Source organism: Theropithecus gelada, chromosome 13 (genome assembly GCF_003255815.1).
Source record: "Theropithecus gelada isolate Dixy chromosome 13, Tgel_1.0, whole genome shotgun sequence".
Taxonomy (NCBI): Eukaryota; Metazoa; Chordata; class Mammalia; order Primates; family Cercopithecidae; genus Theropithecus; species Theropithecus gelada.
In genome coordinates, this window is record NC_037681.1 from 102,798,436 (window position 1) to 102,826,365 (window position 27,930).

General features: G+C 36.5%; 1 pseudogene; it reads right to left on the reverse strand.

Annotated features, from left to right (window-relative positions):
• Window positions 1-23,730, reverse strand: part of LOC112604517 — a 44,183-nt pseudogene extending 20,453 nt beyond the window's left edge.
• Window positions 23,731-27,930: the final 4,200 nt, after the last annotated feature.

Sequence of the window (27,930 nt, forward strand, 5' to 3'; positions counted from 1 at the left end):
TTAGGTTTTCTGCCTCTGTATGATTGAGGGTTACTTCAATTAAAGTGCTTTTCATCTTCAAAGTCTTTTACAAACAGTCATTAATTACAGCTACATATGTAGTCAGGTAATGATTTTGGATTTCTCAGGGGCTTCCTGATTTATGTGCCAAAAGACATGACAATTAGCAATTCCTTCCAATTCAGCATAGAAGGTGACTCTTGCCTAAATCAGTATGCCAGAGATAAGTTAGTTTGGATGTCAAATACATAGGATATTTTGTCATTTTTCTTCCTTCCTACCTTCTTTCCTCCCTCCTTCTCTTCTTCCCTCTTTGTTTTTAATCATAGAGAATGATAAAAAACAATTTGAGTTTTTCTCTTCCAGCAGTAAAGAGAGTATGTATCTAGTTTCAGAGTATGAAGGTGGGAGTGAAGGCAATGTATGTTTCTCCTCACACACAGCCCACAGTTGTCAGAACAGAAAGGGAAACCAACCACTTAATAGCAGGAGTTGCTTTTATAACCAGATATTTCCTAATGTGTCTATCCTAATATTTCCTGTGTATCTGTCCATCTCATCAGAAAGATGGTGACCATAAATAGTTGTGAAAATCATTGAGCTGTCTTTTTCAAACCAGACAATCTGATTCTAAGATACTCTGTTGGTCCAAAGCAGAACATAGATCATGAATAATCCTACTTGATATTATTTCTTAGGGAATTTGATTATCTGATAAATGTAAAAAAAAGGTACTATAACCACTAAAAAGTCAGGCTGCTCAGTCAACCTAATGCAAAAGCCTGAGATTGGTGCCATCATGGAGGGTCATCAACTAGTATCACAGAAAACCATATGCTTATGGAAATCACTCTGTAAATGTTTTATGAAAACTGTGAAGTGTTGGCATATGAGTTATAAATTACCATATGTAATATTAAGTAATGAAGTGATTCAATCATTAGTTTATTGATTAGGTTGTCATAGCTTCAAAATGTTCAGAGTCTATGTGGTACCAATGACACTAAGACTAACGCTGGAATATATTTGGCATCCATTTTCTCTGATCACCACTCTTCTCCCTCAGTCCTACTTGTCAAAATTCTTTATCCCTGCATTGTAAATCTACTAAAGTATGTTACTGTATAAGAAAAAATGTAAAAACCTTAGAAACTCTTCAGAATTCTTAAATAAGTATGAAGTCAAATGACATTTTGTAACATATACAATAAGGAGTTTGTCAGAAGTTGATAAACTAAGTTTTATGATATAGTACAGTTATGTATCCCCACCCAAATCTCGTATTGAACTATAATCCTCAGTATTGGAGGAGGGGCCTGGTGGCAGGTGATTGGATTATGGGGTGAATTTCTCGTAGTGGTTTAGCACCATCTGCTTGGTGCTGACTTTATGATAGTGAAGGCCTTCTCATGAGATCTAGCTGCTTAAAAATATGTTGCAACTTGTTCTCTCTCTCTTGCTCCTACCGTATGAGATGCCTGCTCCCTCTTCACCCTCCACCATGATTGTGGGTTTCCTGAGGCTGCCCCAGAAGCTAAGCAAATGCCCCAAGCCATACATCCTATATAACCTGCAGAATTATGAGCCAAGTAAACCTCTTTTCTTTATAAATTACTCAATCTCAGGTATCTCTTTTTAGCAATGTGAGCACTAACTAATACACTCCATCACCTTTTAGATGTGTAACCTGTGGAAATTGACTTGACATTCCTTAGTCACAAATTTTTTGTATCAAATAGGAAAAACAATCTTCATCTCATAGGTTTTTTTTGTGGACATTAATAATGTAGAAGGTTTGAGATGATATCAGCAACATGGCAGAATAGAAGGCTCCTGACTCTCTCTACCAGTAGGCAGTCTGAATAAATATTTATTCACAGATTAATTCAGTCTAAAAGAAAGTCAGAAGTGATTTAAGAGGCTTCTTCTTATCAACTAAGAAAACATTTGTATCGAACCAGCAAAAAATGCTGAGGTACACTCAGGCATGGACCAGGGACCCCAGTATGTGAAATAAAATCAGGAGGGAATCCCAAACAGCCAGCTTCTCTCTGTGGAGACGAGGGTTTGGACAACACATATAGCACTCTAACTATAGTGTGGCTCTTAATTCACCAAATTCAAGAGCAGAGGAAATATAGGCATATCTGAGTCTCTCCAGACTACAGAGAAAAAAGTGACAGTTTTTTATGGGCATGCAAACAATTTTAAGAGCCTTGTCCCCTAAAAGCAATGCAGAAACAGGGCTTGAAAACAACTTCCTGTTTCTTTCCAGCAGGGGTTTATAATACAATCTTCCAGTGGCTATTTGATGGCCTGGCTTCTAACTTGCTTCAGGGAACTATGCAGGGACACAACAGTAACCCTCTAGCTGCCTGAGCTGGAGCTCAGCACTTGCTAAGCCTTTTCTCTGGCTCACCACTGTGATAAATCCATGTCTAGCCATTCTACCTGGAAACACTTTATGCATGCACCAAGGCCACAACAACTTTAGATTCCACTGTTTGCTTAATGATCTAGCTCTGGGAGTCTACAGGACTTTGTCTTCCTGAGTCTTCTTAGACCACAGAAAACAAAGGGTTGGACGTACAATAAAACAACTTCCAGTAGCTGTCTCCTCAAGGTCAGATGGTACAATATGAATATGAATGCGGATCTTCCCCGTGTTTTTTCCCCAGCTTAGTACAAAGTGAGAGACAAACACCTGTGTTTAGCGTCACCATGAAGAGAGAAGGAACTAGGAAAACTTTATCAATCTTTGGGTGCTGATGGGACATCACACATCGTAATCTTCTGAGGACTACCAAAAACAGAAAAAGCAATTCATACAAACACAAATATTAGAAGAGGCACCTTAAAATGTCCGGCCAGATAGATTGCTGATATCATTCTCCTACACAACTACAATCTGAAAAGACTGGGAGAGACATATTTCTTATATAAGGTGCAGAAACCAACATGGAAAAATCAAGAAAAAGAAAAACATGGAAATATATTCAAAATAAAAGAAAAAATAAATATCTAAAAAAACAGTCTTAGTAGAATGAAGCTACCCAACAGGGAACTCAAAATAAAGCTCATAAAGATAAAAGAAAAACTTCAGCCAAATTAAGTTTAAAGGAGTTTGAGCAATGAATGATTCACAAATAGGGCAACCCCCAGAATCACAGCAGATTCAGAGAGACTCCAGGGCAGCCATGTGGTAGAAGATTTATAGACAAAAAACAGGAAATAATGTACAGAAATCAGCAGTGAAGTACAGAAACAGCTGGACTGATTATAGGTTGGCATTGCCTTACTGAACACAGTTTGAACACTTAGCAGTCTTTGAGTGGTTGAAGTATTGCTGCTGGGATTAGCCAAGACTCAGTTATTGTTATAGGCCCATACTCTAGGTTTTCAATTATGTCTGTTAAGCTACGTTACAGTTTATCCACAGGGACTCAAATATAGAAGTACAAAGTCCTTCTCAGGCCATATTTAGTTTACTTTAACAAAGATGACTTCCGAAGACAGCAGAGCAATGCAAGGAATAAATCCCATTAATTTCAACAGTAAGATAAAAAGTACAAAAAACACCAGTCAGGTATCATAGAACTGAAAAAAACTATAACAACTAGAAAATTCAGTAGAGGGTTTCAACAGCAGAGAAATCAAGAAGAAAAGTCAGTGAATTAGAAGACAGATACACGAAAATCTTCTAATCTGAATCAGCAGAAGAAAAAAAGGAATGGTGAGTGGAGATAGCTTTAGAGATATATGAGACATCATCAAGTGAAACAACATACACATATTTGTTTTCAGGAGGAGAAGAAGAGAAAGACAGAAACACATTCAAATAAATAATAGAAATGACCCAAACCAGGACATGTCTTAATTGAATTGTCAAAATTTAAAGATGAAGGGAGAGTTTTGAAAGCAGCAAGAGAAAACTGAATAACTATGTACAAAGGAAACTTCATTGTATTATCAGAAGATTTTTCATCTGTAATCTTACAGGCCAGAAGAGAGTGGAAAGATACATTCACAACCCAGAAAAAAAAAAAACATTGGTAAAAACATTCTCAGACAAATGAAGGTGAGAGAGTATATCACCAGTAGACCTACATTATAGGAAATGCTAAAGGGAATTATTTAAGTTGAAGAAAGAGGACACGAGTTTATAATATAAAAACATGAAAGTAAAAAAAAACAACTGATAAAAATACATTGTCAAATCCAAAACACTCTAATACCGCAATGGTGGTAAGTAAAACCAACATTAAATATCTAGAATTAAGGTTAAAATGCAAAACTAATAAAAGCAACTAAAATTACAACAATTTGTGAAAACATACAAAAAATTGTTAATTGTAACACCAAAAATATAAAACATGAGAGGAGGGAGAGTATGGAATCTGTGTGTACAATAAAAAATTAAGTTGTTATCAGCATAAAGTAGTTTGTTCAGTATATGGTAATTATCGAACCCTTTAGGCAACTACAAAGCAAAAGCATATGATACACAAAAGATGAGAGAAAATCCAAAATGTTTTATGACGGAAAGCTATCAGACCACACAGTAAAAGAGAGAAGAAAGAAACAAAGGATACCCATAATAACCCAGGAAACAGCTAACAAAATGACAGGAATAAGTCCTTACCTGTTAGTCATACAAATTGATTATATTTCCCAATCAAAAGTCATTAAAAGAAAAAAAAGAGTGGGCACTAAAACAAAACAAAACAAAAAAGATGTAACTAGCTGGGTGCTGTGACTCATGCCTGTAATCCCATCACTTTGGGAGGCCAAGGCGGGAGGATCACCTGAGGTCGGGAGTTTGAGACCAGCCTGGCCAACATGGAGAAACCCTGTCTCTACTAAAAAATACAAAATTATCCAGGCTTGGTAGTGCATGCTTGTAATCCCAGCTACTTGGGAGGCTGAGGCAGGAGAATTGCTTGAACCCGGGAAGCGGAGGTTACAGTGAGCTGAGATTGTGCCATTGCACTCCAGCCTGGGCAAAAAGAGTGAAACTCCATCTCATCAAAAAAAAAAAAAAAAAAGTAACTATAGGTTGCTGCCCACAAGAGATTCACTTTGCCTTAATGGACACTTACAGACTGAAGGTGAAGGGATAGAACAAAATATTCATGCAAATAGGTACCAAAGGAGGGCAGGAGGGGGATACCTTCTCCTGCCATACTTATAACAGGCAAAGTAAATGTTAGGTCAAAATCTATGTTTAAAAAAAAAAAAAAAAGGAAAATAAGGTAATTACATAGTGATAGAGAAGTCAATTTATCAAGAGAATATAAAAATTGTAAATAGATATATACCCAACATTGGAGCACTTAAATATATGAAACGAATATTAAAGGATCTTAAGTGAGACTTAGACTGCGACACAATGATAGTAGGGGATTTAAGTAACCCACCTTCAACTCTAGACAGATCATTCAGACAGAAACTCAATATAGAAACATTGGACTGGTAAAGCATGGGGGCTCAGGCCTGTAATCCCAGCACTTTGGGAGGCCAAGGTGGGCAGATTGGCCTCCAGACCACGGTGAAACCCCATCTCTACTAAAAAAAAAAAAAAAAAAAAAAAAACTAAAAATTAGCTGGGCACAGTGGCGGGCGCCTGTATTTCCAGCTACTTGGGAGGCTGAGGCAGAAGAATGGCATGAACCCAGGAGGTGGAGTTTACAGTGATCTGAGATCGCACCACCGCACTCCAGCCTTGGTGACAGAGCGAGACTCCGTCTCAAAAAACAACAACAACGACAATAGAAAAAAAAAAAAAAACATTGGACTTAACGCGTACTTTAGTTGAAATGAACCTAGCAAACATAGGCAGAATATTTCATCCAACAGTTACAGAATATATTTTTTTCCTAGTTCAGAAGGAATATTCCCCAGGATAGATTATATGTTAGGGAAAAAAAAGTTTTTACACATTTTTAAAAATTGAAGTTATGTCAAGTATTTTTTTTTTTTTTTCTGACCACAATGGTATAAAACAAGAATTCAATCACAGAAAGAATCATGGAAAATAAACAAATTCAACAATATGCTCCTGAACAATTATTGAGTCAAAGAAGAAATTGAGAGAAATGCTGAACATACTTTGAGACAAATGAAAATGGAAACACAATTTACCAAAATATATGGGAGGCAGCAAAGCAGTTCTAGGAGGAAAATTCATAGCACTAAAAGCCTTTAATAAGAAAAAAAGAAATATCTAAAATAAGCAACCTAATATTATACCTCAAGAAACTAGGGAAAAGGAAAAAAAGCCAACTACAATAATCCCTCGATATACAGATAGGATAGGTTCCAGGGCCCTCTATGTATACCAAAATCTGCATAATCCAATCCCACAGTCAGACCTGCAGAACCCTTGGTTACAAAATGTTGTCCTCTGTATACACAGGTTTTACATTCCACAAATACTGTATTTTTCATCTGCATTTGGCTGAAATATTCTGTAAATTAGTGCATCCATGCAATTCAACCCCATGCTGTTTGAGGGTCAACTGTAAATCAAAAGCTAGCAGAAAAAATAAAGTTCAGAGTAGAAGTAAGTAAAATAAGGACAACGAAAAAATCTGAAAAAGATCAACAAACTGAAAGATGGTTTTTTGAAAAGCTGAACAAAGTTGACGAACCCTTAGCAGACTAATCCTTAGCAGAAATACAAAGAATCATAAGAAATTACTAGGAACAATTGGGTCAACAAATTGAAAAACCTAGAAAAAATGGATAAATTCCTAGAAATATGTAACCTACCAAGATTAAATCATGAATACTTTGGAAATCTGAACAGGATAATAACAAGCAAGAATATTGAATCAGAAATTAAGTGTCTCCCATCAAAGAAAACCCCAGGACCAGATGATTTTATGGCTGATTTTTTATCCTAATAAAATTTAGTGATTTTTATCCTAAAATCACTCAGAAACAAAGTGAAATGCCACATATTCTCAATTTTATTTTTTTTAATTTTTTTGTTGAGACAGGGTCTCACTGTCACCCAGGCTTGAGTGCAGTGGCATGATCTTGATTCACTGCAGCCTCCACCTCCTGAGCTCAAGCAATCTTTCCACTTCAGCCTCCTGAGTAGCTGGGACCGCAGGAGTGTGCTACCACACCTGGTTGTTTTTTTTTGTTGTTTTTTTGTTTTATTTTTTTTTTGGATTTTTGGTGAAGACAGAGTTTTGCCATGTTGTCTTGACTGGTCTCGAACTCCTGAGCTCAACTTATCCACCTGCCTTGGCCTCCCAAAGTGGCAAGATTACAGGCATGAACAATTGCACCCAGCCTGCATATTCTCACTTTTAAGTAGGTGCTAAGCAATAGGTACACATGGACATACGGAATGAAATAATGAACACTGGAGACTACAAAAGGTGGGAGGGTAAGAGGAAAGTAGCAATGAAAAATTACCTACTGGGTAGAATGTTCAATATTCAGGTGATGGGTGCACCAAAATCTCAGACTTCACCACTACACAATATATGCATGTAAGAAACTTGCATTTATAACCACTAAATATATTGAAAATTTAAAATAAATTAAACAAATAGGATATATCAAATCTACAGAATAAAAAAAAAAACCCATATTATCATTTCAATTAATGCCAAAAAAGCATTTGATAAAGTTCAAAAACCCTCCATAATAAAAACTGTCAATATATTGGGTACACAAAAAAATATATTCAAAACTATGAAGGCCACTTATGACAAACCCATGGCTAATATTATACTAAATAGGGAAACTTTGAAAGCTTCCTCTAAGAGTTGGAACAAAACAAAGATTTCCATTTTTAACACTTTTATTCAACATAGTACTGAAAGCACGGTTCAGAGCTATTAGGCAAGCAAAAAATAAAGAGCACTCAAATTGGAAAGGACAAAGTGAACTTTGCAGATGGCATAATCTCATATGTAGAAAAACCTAAAGATATCACCAGAAACCTCAAAAGTAATAAACAAATGTGGTATAATAGCAGGCTACAAAATTAGGTGTTTCCACATACCAACAACAAAATAGCTACAGGGAAATAAAAAAGCAATTCCATTTACAATAGCTACAAAAAAAACCTAGGAATGAGTTTAACAAAGGAAAGAACTCTACAATAAAAATTGTAAAACATTTGTTTAAAAAAAGAGAAAGAAAAAAAAAGGACACACAAAAAAGAAAAGACATCCCATGTTCATGGATTGGAAAAAATTAATATTGTAAAAATGACCCTACTATAATACCCAAAGTAAAGAACAGATTTAATGCAATTCTATAAAATGACTAATGTCATTCTTCACAGAAATGAAAAAATCCTAAAATCTGTATGGAACCACAAAAGACACTGAGTAGTCAAACCATTCTTAGCCAAAAAGAACAAAGCTGAAGACATCATACTACTAAATTACAAAACTATAATTAAAATAGCAATGGTACTGGCATAAAGACACATTGACTAACCAGAGTTCCCAGAAACATACATACACATCTGTGCTCAACTGATTTTTGACAAGCCAAGAAAACACAATCTCTTCAATAAATGATACTGGGAAAACTGGATATCCACACCCAGAGAGTGAAAATGGACTCTTACCCTTTATATATGAATCAGTTAAAATGAATTAAATGTATAAATGTAAGATCTGAAACTGTAAAAGTACTAGAAGAAAACATACCATACAAAACTCCATGACATTGGTTTGGGTAGTGACTTTTTATACATAACCCCAAAACCACAGACAACCAAAGCAAAAATAGACAAATGCGAGTGCATCAAACCAGAGAACTTTCTCACAATAGAGGATATAACTGAGTGAAGAGATACTTAAAACCTACAGATAGGTAGAAAATAATTTTAGAAATCATACCTTGAATAAGAGACTAATATTCAAAAGATAAAAGAAACCCAAGTTACTCAATAAAAAGTAAATCACTATTTAAATTGAGTAAAGATATCGAATAGACCCTCAGAAGATGACATAAAATAACCAACAGATAAATGAAAAAAACAGTAAACATCTCTTGTCAGAGAAATGCAAATAAAAGCACAATGAGATATTACTTCCCAGCTATTAGGTTGGCTGTTGTCAAACACATGAAAAACAGCAAGTATTGGCAAGGATGTAAAGAAAAGGAAAACCTTATATACTGTTTGTGGAAATTAATATAGCCATTTTGGAAAAGAGTATGAAGGTTTCTCAAACTAAAAATTGATTTACTATATGATACATGATTTAATTTCTGTGTATGCAAAGAATTAAAATCTGTATGTCAAAAAATATGTTTGTACTTCCATACTCTTTGAAGCATTATTCCTAGCAGCAAATATATGGAAACAACTGAAGTGTGCATCAATTGAGGAATGGATTAAAAAATGTGGTATTTAGACACAATGAAATACCATTCAGTCCTAAAAGTACAGGAAATTCTGTCATTTTCAACAACATGGATGAAACTAGCATATATAACACTGCATAAAATAAGCTAGGCACAGAAAGACAAATACCACTTGATCTCACTTACATGTGCAAAATAAAAAAAAAAAAAAAAAAAAAAAACGAACTCACAGAAGAAAAGAGTAGAATAGTTGTTACTCAAGGCTGGGAAAATAGGAGGTCATGGCTAGAGGAAACACTAAGGCTACATAAGCTCAGTTAGAGTGGAAGAATTAGGTTCTGGTGATCTATTGCACAGCATGGTATATATAGTTAAAAATAATGTACAGTAGTGCCCATTTATGTGTGGTTTCACTTTCCTTGGTTTCTGTTATTCATGGTCAACCATGGTTAAAAAATATTAAACAAAAATTCAGACACAATCCATAAGTTTTGAATTACAGGATGTACTGAGCAGCATAATGAAATCTCATTCCACTCTCTTGCTGAGGACATGAATCATCATTTTATCCAGCATATCCATGCTAAATATGCTGCTCACCCATTAGTCACTTAGTAGCTGTCTGGATTATCAGACCACTCATTGTGATATTATAGTTCAAGTAACACTTAGAGCTCCAAAGTGCAAGAGTAGTGATCATGGCATTTCAGATATGCCAAAGAAAAGCCACAAAGTTTGTCCTTTAAGGAAAAAGGTTAAAGTTTACTATATGTATTTATTTATACAAAAAAAGGCATACGGTATATGTACAGTTTGGTATTATTGGAGGTTTCAGCCATCCACTGGGGGTCTTCTGAGTTATGCCCTGTGAATGAGGGGGGCCTACTATATTGTGTATTTTAAAACAACTAAAGGAATGAATTTTAAATGTTCTCACCACAAAACAGTATTTGAGACAAGGTATATGTTAATCCACAATCTGTACATTTATAGAACCATCTCATTGTACTTCATGAATATGTGCAACTTTTATCAATTAAAAATAAAACTTGAAAAATTAAGAAAAATAATGTAAAAGGCTTTAAGATATTTCAATAAATGTATTATCATATAATGAGTTTACTTTGTAGTTCAAATTATGAAGTATTCCTGTTCCTCAAGAACAAACCAAACTCATACCTGGAAGAAAAAAGAAAGATTGAAGTAGAACTAAATAATATTGCAACCAATAAGCAATACAAGGTGTCAATTAAATAAAAAGTTGACTCTAAAAAGAAAGAAAATTTACCTTTGATTGATTGCTTTTGGTGTCATGTCTTAAGAATTCATTACCAAGGCTTAGGTCACATACACTATGTTTTTTCTTCAACTTTTAAGTCTGGGGTACATGTGTAGGATGTGCAGGTTTGTTACCTAGGTAAACGTGTGTCATGGTGGTTTGCTGCACAGATCAAACCCATCACCTAGGTATTAACTCCAGGATCCATTAGCTATTCTTCCTGATGCTCTCCCTCTCAGCCCCCACACTCTGACATGCCCCACTGTGTGTTGATCCCCACAATGTGTCCATGTGTTCTCATCATTCAGCTCCCACTTGTAAGTAGAAACATGCGGTGTTTAGTTTTCTGTTCCTGTGTTAGTTTGCTGAGGATAATGGCTTCCAACTCTATCCATGTCTCTGCACAGGACATGATCTCGTTCTTTTTATGGCTGCACAGTACTCCATGGTGTATAGGTCCCACATTTTCTTTATCTAGTCTATAACTGAAGGGCATTCAGGTTGATTTGATATCTTTGCTATTGTGAATAGCGCTGCAATGAATATACGTGTGGATGTGTTTTTACAATAGAATGATTTATATTTCTTTGGGTATATACCCAGAAATGGGATGGCTGGGTCAAATGGTATTTGTGCTTCTAGATCTTTGAGGAATTTTCACAATGTCTTCCACAATGCTTGAACAAATTTACACTCCCACCAACAGTGTAAAAGCATTTCCTTTTATCTGCAAAGTTGCCAGCATCCGTTGTTTCCAGACTTTTTAATAATTGTCATTATGACTGGCCTGAGATAGTATATCTGAATGTGATTTTGATTTGCATTTTTCTAATGATCAGTGATGTTGAGTTTTTTTTCATATGTTTGTTAGCAACATGAAAGTCTTCTTTTGAGAAGTGTCTGTTCATGTCCTTTGTTGTCTTTTTAATGTGGTTTGCTTTTTTCTGGTAAACTTAAGTTTCTTGTAGACTCAGATATTAGACCTTTGTCAGATGAAAAGATTGCACAATGTTTCTCCCATTGTGTAGGTTGTCTGATTATAGTTTCTTTTGCTGTACAGAAGCTCTTTGGCTTAATTAGATCCCTTTTGTCAATTTTGGCTTTTGTTGCAATTGTTTTTGGCATTTTCATCATGAAATCTTTGCCCGTGCCTATGTCTTGAATGGTATTGCCTAGATTTTCTTCTAGGGTTTTTACAGTTTTAGGTTCCGCATTTAAGTTCTTAATCCATCTTGAGTTAATTTTTGTATGAGATGTAAGGAAGGAATCCAGTTTCAATCATTTGCATGTGGCTAGCCAGTTCTCCCAGCACCTTTTATTGAATAGGGAATCCTTTCCCCATTGTTTGTCAGGTTTGTTGAAGATCAGATGGATGTAGGTGTTCAGTCTTATTTCTGAGTTCTCTATTCTGTTCCGTTAGTCTATGTTTTTGTACCAGTATCAGGCTGTTTTGGTTACTATAGCCTTGTAGTATAGTTTGAAGTCAGGTAGCATGATGTCTCTAGCTTTATTCTTTTTGCTTAGGATTGTCTTGGCTATATAGGCTCTCTTATGGTTCCACATGAATTTTAAAATAGTTTATTCTAATTCTGTGAAGAATGTCAAAGGTAGTTTAATGGCAATACTATTGAATGTATAAATTGCTTTGGGCAGTATGGCCATTTTCAATATATCATTTCTTCCTATCCATGAACATGAAATGTTTTTCCATTTGTTTGTGTTCTGATTTCCTTGAGCAGTGGTTTATAGTTCTTTTTGAAGAGTTCCTTCACGTCCCTTGTTAGCTGTATTCCTAGCATTTTATTCTTTTTGTAGCAAATGTGAATTGGAGTTCATTCATGATTTGCATCTCTGCTTGCTTGTTTTTGGTGTATATAAATGCTAGAAAATTTTATACATTGATTTTGTATCCTGAGACTGGGCTGAAGTTGCTTATCAGCTTAAGAAGCCTTTGAGCTGAGACAATGAGGTTTTCTAGCTATAGAGTCATGTCATCTGCAAACAAAGATAATTTGACTTATTCTCTTCCAATTTTAATACCTTTTATTTCTCTTGCCTGATTGTCCTGGCCATAACTTCCAATACTGTGTTGAACAGGAGTGGTGAGAGAGGGCATCTTTATCTTGTGCTGGTTTTCAAGGGGAATACTTTTGGCTTTTGCCCATTTAGTATGATGTTGGTTGTGGGTTTGTCATATATGGCTCTTATTATTTTGAAGTACATTCCTCCAATATCTAGTTTATTGAGAGCTTTAACATGAAGAGATGTTGAATTTCATTGAAGACCTTTTCTGCATCTATTGAGATAATCATGTGGTTTTTGTCTTTAGTTCTCTGTTTATGTGATGAATTACATTGATTGATCTGTATATGTTAAACCTTCTTGCATTTTGGGGATACAGCCAACTTCATTGTGGTGGATAAGCTTTTTAATGTGCTGCTGGATTCAGGTTGCCAGTATTGTATTGAAGATTTTTGCATTGATGTTCCTCAGGGATAATGGCCTGAAGTTTTCATCTTTGGTGTTGTATATCTGCCAGGTTTTGATGTCAGGATAATGCTGGTCTCATAAAATGAGTTATGGAGGAGTCCCTGCTTTTAAATTTTTGGAATAGTTTCAGTAGAAATAGTGCCAGCTCTTCTTTGCACCTCTAGTAGAGGTACAAAGAAGAATAATAGCCCGTCAACTAAAAAAAGTCCATCTAGTCCTGGGCTTTTTAAAATTAGTAGGCTATTTATTGCTGCCTCAATTTCTTCCTTTAAAATAAATAAATAAAAAAGTCAGGTGCTATGGCTCACGCTTGTAATCCCAGCACTTTGGGAGGCCAGGGCGGGTGGATCACGAGGCAGGAACTCCAGACCAGCCTGTCCAACAAGGTGAAACCCCATCTCTACTAAAAATGCAAAAGTTAGGTGTGTGTGTGGTGGCGGGCGCCTGTAATCCCAGCTACTCAGGAGGCTGAGGCAGGAGAATCACTTGAACCCAGGAGGTGGAGGTTGCAGCGAGCCAAGATCACGCCACTGCACTCCAACCTGGGTGACAGAGCAAGACTCCATCTCAAAATAAATAAATTAATTAAAATAACCTTTATTCTGCAAAAAACACTGCTAAGAAAAGTGAAAAAAGACACAGACTGTCCAGAATGTATAAATAATTCTCAGAACACAATATGAAAAGGTAAACAGAAAATTCAAATAAGCACATTCAGAAATGATAATGATGACATTACAACTGATACCACAGTAACACAAAAGATCAGATATTTCTATGTGCTTCTCTATGGACAAAAAGTAGAAAACCTGGAGGAAATGGATAAATTCCTGGAAACATACAACCTCCCAAGATAAAACCAGGAAGAAAGAGAAGTCAGGAACAAACCAATAATTAGTCATAAAATTTAATCAGCAATAAAAAACTTGCCCCTCCATGCCCAGAAAAACAGCCGAGGTTTAAGGCAGATTCATAGCTGCATTTTAACCGTGTACAAAGACAAACTGATACCAATCCTACTGAAGCTGTTCAAAAATAATGAGGAGAGATTCATCCTGAACTCATTCTATGAAGCTGATATTACTCTAATCAGGCAAGAAAGCAACAACAAAAAGCAAACTATAGGTTAATATCCTCAACAGAATACAGGAAACAAAATCCAACAGCACATCAAAAAGAATATGCCACAAATGGGTTTTATTCCATGGACGCAAGGATGTTTCAACATATACAAATCAATAAATGTGATGCACAATATAAATAGAATATTTTTAAAAACACAGATCATTTCAATAGATGCAGAAAAAGCATTTGATGAAATTCAGCATCCCTTTATAAAAGCTGTTAACAAATTACTCAGAGGGAACATACCTCAAAGTAGTGAAACCCATATATAACATACCCACAGCCAACATCATACTGAATGAGAAAAAGTTGAAAGCATTTCCCTTAAGAACTGGAACAAGACAAGAATGCTCACTTTCACTACTCCTATTCAACATAGTACTGGAAGTCCTAGCTAGGGCAAGAGTCTTGAATTAGGATTTAAAATTTGGCTTTGTAGGAAATTATATACGTAACCACCTATATAAGGTACATTTATGTGAGAATGTGGATCACGTCACGACATTGAAATACAGATGGTCAATACGGATGAGAAAAGGCTCAAACTTGCAAGGCAAATAAATGTATAGTACCCACCCAATTAATTATATATTTGTAAGTACAATACTTATAGATGACTGTGAAAGGAAACAGACAATTTAATCTTTTTCCTGAACAATGCAAGGTGCTAGTCATTTCCTATAAGACAATTTGACTTTACTATTGGTAAAGTGATTATTTCTTTTGATTCTAAGAATTTATCCTCCAGAAAAAATATATATTTATACAAATATTTACATAAAACAACTGGAAATGACACTGACATCCAGTGAAAAAGAATACTGATTAGTTGGCTGTATTTTATTTTTATTTTATTTTTATCATACTACTTTAAGTTCTAGGGTACATGTGCATAACGTTCAGACTTGTTACATATGTATACTTGTGCCATGTTGGTGTGCTGCACCCATCAACTCGTCAGTACCCATCAACTCGTCATTTACATCAGGTATAACTCCCAATGAAATCCCTCCCCCCTCCCCATAATAGGCCCTGGTGTGTGATGTTCCCCTTCCTGAGTCCAGGTGATCTCATTTTTCAGTTCCCATCTATGAGTGAGAACATGCGGTGTTTGGTTTTCTGTTCTTGTGATAGTTTGCTGAGAATGATGGTTTCCAGCTGCATCCATGTCCCTATAAAGGACACAAACTCATCCTTTTTTATGACTGCATAGTATTCCATGGTGTATATATGCCACATTTTCTTAATCCAGTCTGTCACTGATGGACATTTGGGTTGATTCCAAATCTTTGTTATTGTGAATAGTGCCGCAATGAACATACATGTGCATGTGTCTTTATAGCAGCATGATTTATAATCCTTTGGGTATATACCCAGTAATGGGATGGCTGGGTCATATGGTACTTCTAGTTCTAGATCCTTGAGGAATCGCCATGCTGTTTTCCATAATGGTTGAACTAGTTTACAATCCCACCAACAGTGTAAAAGTGTTCCTATTTCTCCACATCCTCTCCAGCAGCTGTTGTTTCCTGACTTTTTAATGATTGCCATTCTAAGTGGTGTGAGATGCTATCTCATTGTGGTTTTGATTTCCATTTCTCTGATGGCCAGTGATGGCGAGCACTTTTTCATGTGTCTGTTGGCTGTATGCATGTCTTCTTTTGAGAAATGTCTGTTCATATCCCTTGCCCACTTTCTGATGGGGTTGTTTGTTTTTTTCTTGTAAATTTGTTTGAGTTCTTTGTAGGTTCTGGATATTAGCCCTTTGTCTGATGAGTAGATTGCAAAAATTTTCTCCCATTCTGTAGGTTGCCTGTTCACTCTGATGGTAGTTTCTTTTGCTGTGCAGAAGCTCTTTAGTTTAATTAGATCCCATTTGTCAATTTTGGTTTTTGTTGCCATTGCTTTTGGTGTTTTAGACATGAAGTCCTTGCCCATGCCAATGTCCTGAATGGTATTACCTAGGTTTTCTTCTAGGGTTTTTATGGTATTAGGTCTAACATTTAAGTCTCTAATCCATCTTGAATTAATTTTCGTATAAGGAATAAGGAGACGATCCAGTTTCAGCTTTCTACTTATGGCTAGCCAATTTTCCCAGCACCATTTATTAACTAGGGAATCCTTTCCCCATTTCTTGTTTTTCTCAGGTTTGTCAAAGATCAGATGGCTGTACATGTGTGGTATTATTTCTGAGGACTCTGTTCTGTTCCATTGGTCTATATCTCTGTTTTGGTACCAGTACCATGCTGTTTTGGTTACTGTAGCCTTGTAGTATAGTTTGATGTCAGGTAGTGTGATGCCTCCAGCTTTGTTCTTTTGACTTAGGATTGTCTTGGCAATGCGGGCTCTTTTTTGGTTCTGTGTGAACTGTAAAGCAGTTTTTTCCAATTCTGTGAAAAAACTCATTGGTAGCTTGATGGGGATGGCATTGAATCTATAAATTACCTTGGGCAGTATGGTCATTTTCACAATATTGATTCTTCCTATCCATGAGCATGGTATGTTCTTCCATTTGTTTGTGTCCTCTTTGATTTCACTGAGCAGTGGTTTGTAGTTCTCCTTGAAGAGGTCCTTTACATCCCTTGTCAGTTGGATTCCTAGGTATTTTGTTCCTTTTGAAGCAATTGTGAATGGAAGTTCATTCATGATTTGGCTCTCTGTTTGTCTGTTACTGGTGTATAAGAATGCTTGTGATTTTTGCACATTAATTTTGTATCCTGAGACTTTGCTGAAGTTTCTTATCAGCTTAAGGAGATTTTGGGCTGAGACGATGGGGTTTTGTAAATATACAATCATGTCATCTACAAACAGGGACAATTTGACTTCTTCTTTTCCTAACTGAATATCCTTTATTTCCTTCTCTTGCCTGATTGCCCTAGCTGGAACTTCCAACACTATGTTGAATAGGAGTGGTGAGAGAGGGCATCCCTGTCTTGTGCCAGTTTTCAAAGGGAATGCTTCCAGTTTTTGCCCATTCAGTATGATATTGGCTGTGGGTTTGTTATAAATAGCTCTTATTATTTTGAGATACGTTCCATCAATGCCTAGTTTATTGAGAGGTTTTAGCATGAAGGGCTGTTGAATTTTGTTAAAGGCCTTTTCTGCATCTATTGAGATAATCATGTGGATTTTGTCTTTGGTTCTGTTTGTATGCTGGATTACATTTATTGATTTGTGTATGTTGAACCAGCCTTGCATCCCAAGGATGAAGCCCACTTGATCACGGTGGATAAGCTTTTTGATGTGCTGCTGGATCCGGTTTGCCAGTATTTTATTGAGGATTTTTGCATCGATGTTCATCAGGGATATTGGTCTAAAATTCTCTTTATTTGTTGTGTCTCTGCCAGGCTTTGGTATCAGGATGATGTTGGCCTCACAAAATGAGTTAGGGAGGATTCCCTCTTTTTCTATTGATTGGAATAGTTTCAGAAGGAATGGTACCAGCTCCTCCTTGTACCTCTGGTAGAATTCAGCTGTGAATCCATCTGGTCCTGGACTTTTTTTGGTTGGTAGGCTATTAATTATTGCCTCAATTGCAGAGCCTGCTATTGGTCTATTCAGGGATTCGACTTCTTCCTGATTTAGTCTTGGGAGAGTGTAAGTGTCCAGGAAATTATCCGTTTCTTCTAGATTTTCTAGTTTATTTGCATAGAGGCATTTATAGTATTCTCTGATGGTAGTTTGTATTTCTGTGGGGTCGGTGGTGATATCCCCTTTATCATTTTTTATTGCATCTATTTGATTCTTCTCTTTTTTCTTCTTTATTAGTCTTGCTAGTGGTCTATCAATTTTGTTGATCTTTTCAAAAAACCAACTCCTGGATTCATTGATTTTTTGGAGGGATTTTGTGTCTCTATCTCCTTCAGTTCTGCTCTGATCTTAGTTATTTTTTGCCTTCTGCTAGCTCTTGAATGTGTTTGCTCTTGCTTCTCTAGTTCTTTTAATTGTGATGTTAGAGTGTCAATTTTTTATCTTTCCAGCTTTCTCTTGTGGGCATTTAGTGCTATAAATTTCCCTCGACACACTGCTTTAAATGTCCCAGAGATTCTGGTATGTTGTATCTTTGTTCTCATTGGTTTCAAAGAACATCTTTATTTCTGCCTTCATTTTGTTATGTATCCAGTAGTCATTCAGGAGCAGGTTGCTCAGTTTCCATGTACTTGAGCAGTTTTGATTGAGTTTCTTAGTCCTGAGTTCTAGTTTGATTGCACTGTGGTCTGAGAGACAATTTGTTATAATTTCTGTTCTTGTACATTTGCTGAGGAGGGCTTTATTTCCAATTATGTGGTCAATTTTGGAGTAAGTGCGATGTGGTACTAAGAAGATTGTATATTCTGTTGATTTGGGGTGGAGGGTTCTGTAGATGTTTATTAGGTCTGCTTGGTGCAGAGTTGACTTCAATTCCTGGATATTCTTGTTAACTTTTTGTCTCATTGATCTGTCTAATGCTGACAGTGGGGTGTTAAAGTCTCCCATTATTATTATATGGGAATCTAAGTCTCTTTGTAAGTCTCTAAGGACTTGCTTTATGAATCTGCATGCTCCTGTATTGTGTGCATATATATTTAGGATAGTTAGCTCTTTCTGTTGAATTGATCCCTTTACCATTATGTAATGGCCTTCTTTGTCTCTTTTGATCTTTGATGGTTTAAAGTCTGTTTTCTCAGAGAGTAGGATTGTAACCCCTGTTTTTTTTGTTTTCCATTTGCTTGGTAGATCTTCCTCCATCCCTTTATTTTGTGCCTATGTGTGTCTCTGCATGTGAGATGGGTGTTGACTCTTTATCCAATTTGCCATTCTGTGTCTTTTAATTGGACCATTTAGTCCATTTACATTTAAGGTTAATATTGTTATGTGTGAACGTGATCCTGTCATTATGATAATAAATGGTTATTTTGCTCGTTAGTTGATGCAGTTTCTTCCTAACATTGAAGGTCTTTACATTTTGGCATGTTTTTGCAATGGCTGGTACCAGTTGTTCCTTTCCATGTTTAGTGCTTCCTTTAGGGTCTCTTGTAAGACAGGCCTGATGGTGACAAAATCTAAGCATTTGCTTATCTGTAAAGGATTTTATTTCTCCTTCACTTATGAAACTTAGTTTGGCTGGATATGAAATTCTGGGTTGAAAATTCTTTTCTTTAAGAATGTTGAATATTCTTGAGCAGGCAGTCTGTCTGTTCTCAGATCTCAGCCTCCATGCTGGGAGATCCACTGCTCTCTTCAAAGCTGTCAGACAGGGTTGTTTGCATCTGCAGAGGTTTCTGCTGTTTTTGTTTGTTTGTTTGTTTAGCTGTACCCTGTACCCAGAGGTGGAGTCTACAGAGACAGGCAGGCCTCCTTGAGCTTCTGTGGACTCCACTCAGTTCGAGCTCCCCAGCGGCTTTGTTTACCAACTTAAGTCTCAGCAATGGTGGGTGCCCCTCCCCCAGCCTCCTGGTGCCTTGCCGTTAGATTGCAGACTGCTGTGCTAGCAATGAGGGAGGCTCCGCGGGCATGGGACCCTCCCATCCAGGTGTGGGATATAATCGCCTGGTGTGCCATTTGCTAAGACCCTTGGTAAAGCACAGTACTGGGGTGGGAGTTACCCAATTTTCCAGGTGTTGTGTGTCTCAGTTCCCCTGGCTAGGAAAAGGGATTTCCCTCCCCCTTGTGCTTCCCAGGTGAGGCAATGCCTTGCCCTGCTTCAGCTTTTGCTGGTCGGGCTACAGCAGCTGACCAGCACTGATTGTCCAGCACTCCCTAGTGAGATGAACCCGGTACCTTAGTTGAAAATGCAGAAATCACCCATCCTGGGCCCGGCACGGTGGCTCATGCCTGTAATCCCAGCACTTTGGGAAGCCAAGGTGGGTGGATCACAAAGTCAGGAGATCGACACCACGGTGAAACCCCGTCTCTACTAAAAATACAAAAAATTAGCCAGGTGCGGTGGCAGGCACCTGTAGTCCCAGCTACTCAGGAGGCTGAGGCAGGAGAATGGCGTGAACTCGGGAAGTGGAGCTTGCGGTGAGCCGAGATCACGCCACTGCACTCCAGCCTGGGCGACAGAGTGAGACTGTGTCTCAAAAAAACGAACAAAAAAGAAATCATCCGTCTTCTGTGTTGCTCACGCTGGGAGCTGGAGAGGAGCTGTTCCTATTCGGCCATCTTGCTCCGGCCCCCTCTGGCTGTATTTTAACAAAGCACAAAATCTCAAAATGATACCACTAAATAATTTTACATGTCACTGGAAAATAGGCATTACACATTCTTAACTAGAAGAATGGCAGTTACAAAATACATATGTAAAGTGATCTTGTTTTATTACACATTTCTATGTGTATATATGCTTTTTTATTAAATATATTTGATAAGAATATATTGTATTTTCAGTAAGAAAAAAGGTTTTATAAAAATTACAAAATGCCCAGCTCAATATATATTTCTAGAAAATGTCTGTTTATTACTGAGCTTCCTACTATTATAATACTCTAGTTATTTGTTTCCACATACTTCTTGCTCAATTTAAAAGTGTGTTTTTACTTGCCTATCTCCTTGTTCATCTATAATAATTCATATGTTAAATACAGTCTTCCCTCAATATGTCTGGAGGATTGGTTCCAGGAAGCTGAATCCCATTTCCAAATCTACAAACATTCAATTCCCTTTTACAGGTTTGTATCGTGTTTGTATATGAACCATGTATATCCTACTGTATATTTGAAATGATTTTTAGATTACTGTGTTTATAATACCTAATATCATGTAAATGCTATGTAAATAGTTGTTATACTCTATTATATATTATTTGTATTATTTTTAATTATATTGGATTTATGTTTGTTTCCCCATGGACACTTTAAATCTGTAGTTGAATTTGTGAATGCTGAACCCATGGATATAGAACCTGTAGTTACAGAAGGTTGACTGTATGAGACACTGAGGAGAGGATGGATTAGCTAAAGCCATTCTCCTTTTTCCTTCCTTTTCATTTTCACATTTCTATGTTAGGTAACTAGGTGCCACTAAGAAAAGAAAAAAAATCCAAAAATAATATAAATTTTATCAGTAAAGATGATTTTAATTTTGGAAATGTTGAATAGAACTGTTTATGTCATTCCAGGGTTGTGATGTCTATTAAATAAAGTTTAGCCTAAAGCTGCCCTCTTACATATTTTAAGTTTGGCCAACAGTTCTCTCCATACATAATGAACTCTAACAACTGGATATATAAACAGACTATAACCTACCCTTGTGCTAATCACAGAGTGGTCAAATCACAGGCAGCCAACTGTTCAAACCATGTTCAAAAAGCAGCCACTGAACTGTAACCAGTCTGGCTGCTTTTGTACCCCATTTCCATTTTCTCTGCGTCATACATCATGCTCCTTTTTCTGTCCATAAATGTTGTCTGACCACGTAGCAGCCCCGAAGTTGCTGTGCATCTATCCTGGTTGTGGAGGCTGTCTGATTTATGAATCATTCTTTACTCAATTAAACTCTATTAAGTTAAATTTGCCTTAAGTTTTTAACATGTCTTTCTGACATACTTAGGCATATGTGGAAATCATGTTTTAAATTAGACATTGTTGAAATTGACCCGAGCTCTGTGATCCTGAAAAACAGAAGGTCAAAAAATCTTTTCACTTTTTATGTTTTTGGAAATGGCTTACTGACAAGAACCACCCTTACTAAGTGACTTGGATGAGACTCAAATATGCTTCCTTATTTACCTATGACAAGATCAGACAAGGTTGGTCCAAATTCCCATCCTTTGCCAGATAAAGTATTAGTAAATTCTTTGTCCCCACTGATCAATCTAAACAAAATGGTAACCAACCTCTGCTTAAGATTCTGTTTCCTCCAAGTCCTTTATCTTTTAGTAACCTTAGTCTATGACAACATACATCCCATCTTCAACAGTCACTCACAATAGGCTGGCCTCAAGAAAGCACTCCCTTATCTGCTGAATCATGACACTGTTCATCTCACTTCCACACTTGGTTCTTTTGATCTTTGTTTACTCTTTCTCATTAAAAAAACAAAAACAAAACCCTTCTAACTTTTGATAAACTCGTATTTTCTGGTTTTAATGTTCTCCCTACTGCAATAGCCCTCATTTTTCTATGACAATAGTCCCTTCCCCCAACCATTTTCAATAATCCTTTTGAATAAAGTATCGTACTCAGTTCATATTTATTGTGTATTTGACAGAGCAATTAATATATAATTGGTATGAGAAAACAAAAAGAAGAGAATTGTACCAAGTATGTAAACCGGAATATCATCAATATTTACAAGGTAGAATAGGGATAAAAAATCCAGGAAATGGTTTGGAAAACAAAACAGAACACAGACACCTGAAGAATACAATGGAAATTGGAGAAATTTATCGAAAAACTTAAAAGAGAGATGTGCAGCCCTCATCAAATCCAAGATTTTATTCTCTTGTCAGCTAGAAGGGAAAATAAAGAGAGTCTAGGAGGAATCAAAGTATTTCACACCTAATAACTGCCAAGATTTCCACTAATTACTCTAGCATTTAACCCTCAACAAGAACACTCACCAGTGTAGGTGAGTATGGCGTGGGCTTTCAAGGGCAACAGACCTAGATTTAAATTTAGATATTTCTTAGACACTGATTGATTCAATATAAAAATAGTAACAATAATAAACTACTAAAACTATTAATATATTGAACAGTTATATTCTAGGAATGAAACTAAAAAAAAAAAAAAAACACTTATACTATCACATCTACTTCCATAGACATTATATAATGCAGCTATTTTCAATACCTGCTTTTATCTATGAAGAAATTGTGGTACAAGGAGGTTTAAAAAGATGTTCAATCTAATATGATGAATCTGGGATTTGAACTCAGGCACATCTTCCTGGATCACTCAGTCCCCTAACTTCTACATTTGGTTGCCGACTTTTGCAAGTTAATTAAACTCCTTAAATTATCTTCTATTTTCTTTTATAGAAACCAGCAAAGAGTACATAGGGCAAATATTTTTTTAAAAGAATTAAATGGGACAATAAAACAATTTGATTAGCAAAATGTCCAGCTTAAGGTAAGGCCTCAATCAATGTGAGCTCTTACTCTTTTGTAAGTGAGAATACCAAGTCTCAGAAAGAAAAATTCCATCAAGGTCATTCAGGTAGCAATTAAAATAATTAGGATTCAAAGCCATGTCTCTGTAACCCAAAGTCTGCTATTTTCCATCACAGCTTGCTGTCTCAAATGAGTGAGATAAATCTAATCTTGATTAATAAATGAAACATTGCATTTACTTTTATCATTATACTGCTTTGGGAAAGCATTTTTAACTAGTTCTCTTGTGATAAGGGCAGTGAGACCAACAGGACCTTATGTCTTAGAGATTGCTTCTCCATCTGGCATGATTGAGTAAGGACATCAGGCTTTGGAGGAAAATGAATTCATTCTCAGCTGTCACCTTTCTTTCTTACCTGTGTTTTACAACATCTGCTGCTGCTGTTTTCTTCACACCCATGGATCTTGATCATTTTTTTTTCCAGTTTAAAATTATATACTTCTCTAGGGGTGTCCTCCTCACTCATTGCTAAATAATGTCGTTCATGATGTCGCACCATGTTCTGCTTCTGTCCCTGGTGAGTGGACAAAAACTGAGCGTATGTAGAACATTGTGAAACAGAGATGTCAGAAGCTCTCCAAAGCTGCCTCCAGTGAAGGCCTGATTCCTGGGCCTTGTATAAAACGAGATTTGGTCCAGGATAATAAGAATAGGAGCCAGTGAGGTTCTGAACAGATTACATGCCCATCCTTTGTGGAAGAATGAGGAATACAGCAAACTGAGCTGCAAAGGCCTTTCTCAATTGACAAGGTGCCACCTCAGGCAAGATGTAGAAATTGGATAAAAATAATAATAATGTATTTATGGGCTGGTGGTACAAAATTAGCAGCATTCAATGGAATTTTTAAAGAGAATCATACTTGTCCTATTTTTTGAGTCCATTAGAACACAGAACCTATAAAAACATTTAATTTGTCATGTGTCTGATTTGTGTCAGAGACAGAAAGTAAAACATGGCATTCATCTTGGATTTACTTATTTAATGTCTATATTTCTCACTAGACTACAAGCTGCATGGTACAGAGAATATTTTCAAGTTGTCTTTATTGCCATTCTATTGCCAGATAGTAGCAAAATGTCTAGCATTGTGCTTGGAGCATACTAGGTGCTCAACAAATGTTTATAGAATTAATAAATTGATGAATAAATTCATGAGCATGAGAAAGGAAGACTAGAATTAAAAAGAAAAGATATAGCTTAAGTCAGTGGACTATCGAAAAAGACAGGTAAAGAGATTAAACAGAATGTAAAAACTTTTACATTAAAAGTAAAAACTAATGGTTTACCTAGTTTCCCACGTTTAATACGTGTTTGCTTCCTTTACAGGATCTTGGAGATGGCAAAGCAGCCCAAGTGGAAAGGCAGAAGAAGGGGTATCCTTGTTTTACCAATTACTTATATGTAGGAGATAGTGCATTAAATGAAATATTTTCTGCTCTCTAACATCTACCCCTCACACCCAAGAGGAAGGCATGTCGCTTCAACCTTTGCAGTATTCAATTAAAGTTCTATTCACACAGTGTTGCAGTTGTTTGCTTATCTTTCTCTCTTATTAGACTTAAAACTTCTGGAAACTAGAAGGCTGTATTACTTATTTGCCTCAGTGTCCTGGAGGCCTATCAAATGGCACACCTTCAATCCATGAATGAATTAATTAAATAAATGTGAAGAAAAAATGCAAGTTGCTTATTTTTATTAAATTTATTTTTCCCAAAATAGTTACTGAGGAAATGACTCCGGGAAGACCGCAGAGTGGAAAGCTCGAGAAATGTGTTTCCCCACCTAGACAGCAACTGTACTGGCAGAATCTGTTTGATGTCACTGTTTTGAAGTTCTGAATTGAATAAATATGAAGAAAATACGAAGTGCACGTCTTACTACTTCCAAGGGATGGCTTGCATAGTAAATTGTTTATTTTGGTGAGTTTCAGTTTTTGATTGGGTAGTGTCTACTCATCCCCAATCCTAGCCATGGTAGGAAGCTGTGTGGCTCTTCCTGAAGCAGCTTGCACATGGTTTGTGGGAGCCAGGGTGAACAATAAGGATCCTAACCTCCAAACATCAGGTATCAGTGCTCTGATTACTAATTGCTTCTTCTGATTGAAGAGATACAGACACAGGTGAGGAGCCATTGTTTCAATCCTCACTGAAATTGTCATTATTCACAATAGCCAAAAGGTAGAAACAACCCAAATGTTCATCAATAGATGACTGGATAATCAAATTGTGGTATGGACATACCGTGAAATATTTTTCAGCCTTAAAGAGGAAGGAAATAATTTTGAAATATGCTGTAACATGAACAAGCTTTGAGGTCATTTTTCTTAATCTAGCTAAAAGACAAACTGTGTAATTCCATTTATTCGAGGTACCAAGAGTAGTCAGCTTTATAGAGACAAAGTTTACTGATTGGCAGGAGTTTGGGGAAGGAGAGTGTACTGGGCCGTTCTTACATTGTTATAAAGAAATACCAGATATTGGGTACTTTATAAAGGAAAAAGGCTCATGGTTCTGCTGTACAGGAAGCATGGTGCTGGCATCTGCCAAGGCCTCATGAAGCTTTGAATAATGGCAGAAGGGCCCCAGCACGGTGGCTCACCCCTGTAATCCCAGTACTTTGGGAGGCCGAAGCTGGTGGATCACCTGAATCAGGAGTTCGAGACTAGCCTGACCAACATTGTGAAACTCCATCTCTACTAAACACAAAAAACAATTAGCCAGGCATGGTGGCATATGCCTGTAATCCCAATTACTTGGGAGGCTGAGGCAGGAGAATCCCTAGAACCCGGGAGGCAGAGGTTTCAGTGAGCCAAGACTTTGCCATTGCACTCCAGCCTGGACAACAGAGAGAAACTCCATCTCAAAATATATATAAAGGAAAGAAAGAACAGAAAGAAAGAAAATAAAAAGGAAAATAATAGCAGAAGGCAATGGGGAAAGCGAGTGTCTTACATGGTGAGAAGGTGGGGGAGGTCCTACATACTTTTAAAAAAACAGGTTTCCTGATAACTAACTCACTCACTGTTGTGAGGACAGCATCAAGAAATGAGGGATCCACCCCCGTGACCCATGACCTCCCACCAGTCCACATGTCCAACAATGGGGATTGCAATTCAATGTGAGATTTGGCAGGGTCATATATTCAAGCTATATCAGAGGGCGTGAGGAGTTAATGTTCAATGGGTATAGAGGGTTCAGCTTTTACAAGATGAAATCAGTTCTGCAGATTAATGGAGATGATTCCACAAAAATATGAATGTATTTAACACTATTGACCTGTACGCTTAAAATTGATTAAGATGGTAAAACTTATGTATGTTTTTCAAATTAATGAAATTAAAATTATTTACTGAGCAAAGATTAAACACATAAGGATATTTAAAATTTTATTATAACTATATTGATTAGATTTTACTGAGCTTCTTAATATAAACTAAAATATGAGATTATGCTAGGCTATATACTTATACATACTTTATATACTAAATACATGTAGTCTATATTCCTCACAATAAGATGAGGTAAGTACTGTTTCATTTTGTAAATAAAACAGACCAGAAGAGCAAGATAACTCAATAAAGATAACACTGAAGAAGTATCAGGATATGAATCAGTTCTTTGCCTAACATCCATTTACCAATAGAAATGAAACTCAAGTGTAAGTCAAGCTATTAGGTTGCTTATAAATTAGTCATTATATCTCTTTCATTTGCTGGCATCTTGCCACCACTTCTATAAAACATTACTCTTGATAAAAAGTAGAGGCAAAAGGTAATATTCAGAGTCAAAAAGAGCATCATCAGCTACCCAACACAACACATGGGTGCCATTTTAACACCATTCTCCAAAAGACAAAGTAGACATAACTTCTGCTTAGAGAGACAGTTGAATACTTGTCAAACAGCTGCCATCAACCCATGGGGTCTGCTACACTGAGCAGTGTCATCCTCTGAACATGACTTTCAATGATATCTTTGTATTAAGGCAAAATATGTCATCTGGAAATAACATTTTCAACTTGTTTGAATCCAAATGTCAGTGTGTTTATGTATTCTCTGCTCTTGCCTATGTCGTTGGGGTCTTAGTGCGTGAGCCGACATACATTTTGTGGTTATGCTGGCATGCTACATCAAGGTCCTATGATGAGCAGTTTTAAAATCAAGCTTAGAAAATCTTGGTGTTTAAAAACTTTTCTATTTGTCCGGAGGACATTTTCTTAAATATAGAAAAAAAGGAAAAGAATCAGGAGATACTAAGTACCCTTTTCTCTAAGAAAAGGAAAAAAGAAAATCTATAGACTTAAGCTAGGGAAATAAATGTTTGCCTCAGGTCAATTTAGTAAAATTACAGATAAATAAATGGCAAAAGGAAAATTTTCTGTATATTTCGAATTTTCCTAAGAATAGGTGATATGCTTAGTTATCACCTGGATTTCTCACCTAAAGCTTTGAATTCCTGTACCATCTCTACCTCCTTTCCTTCTACCCCATTTCCTTCACATCACACTCCTAGAAATAAAAAAAAAAAAAAAAAGGCAGAGTAGTAGACCTAAGGAGTAAGAACAAGTGGAACAGTAAACAGAAGGAGAAACTGAGGTTAA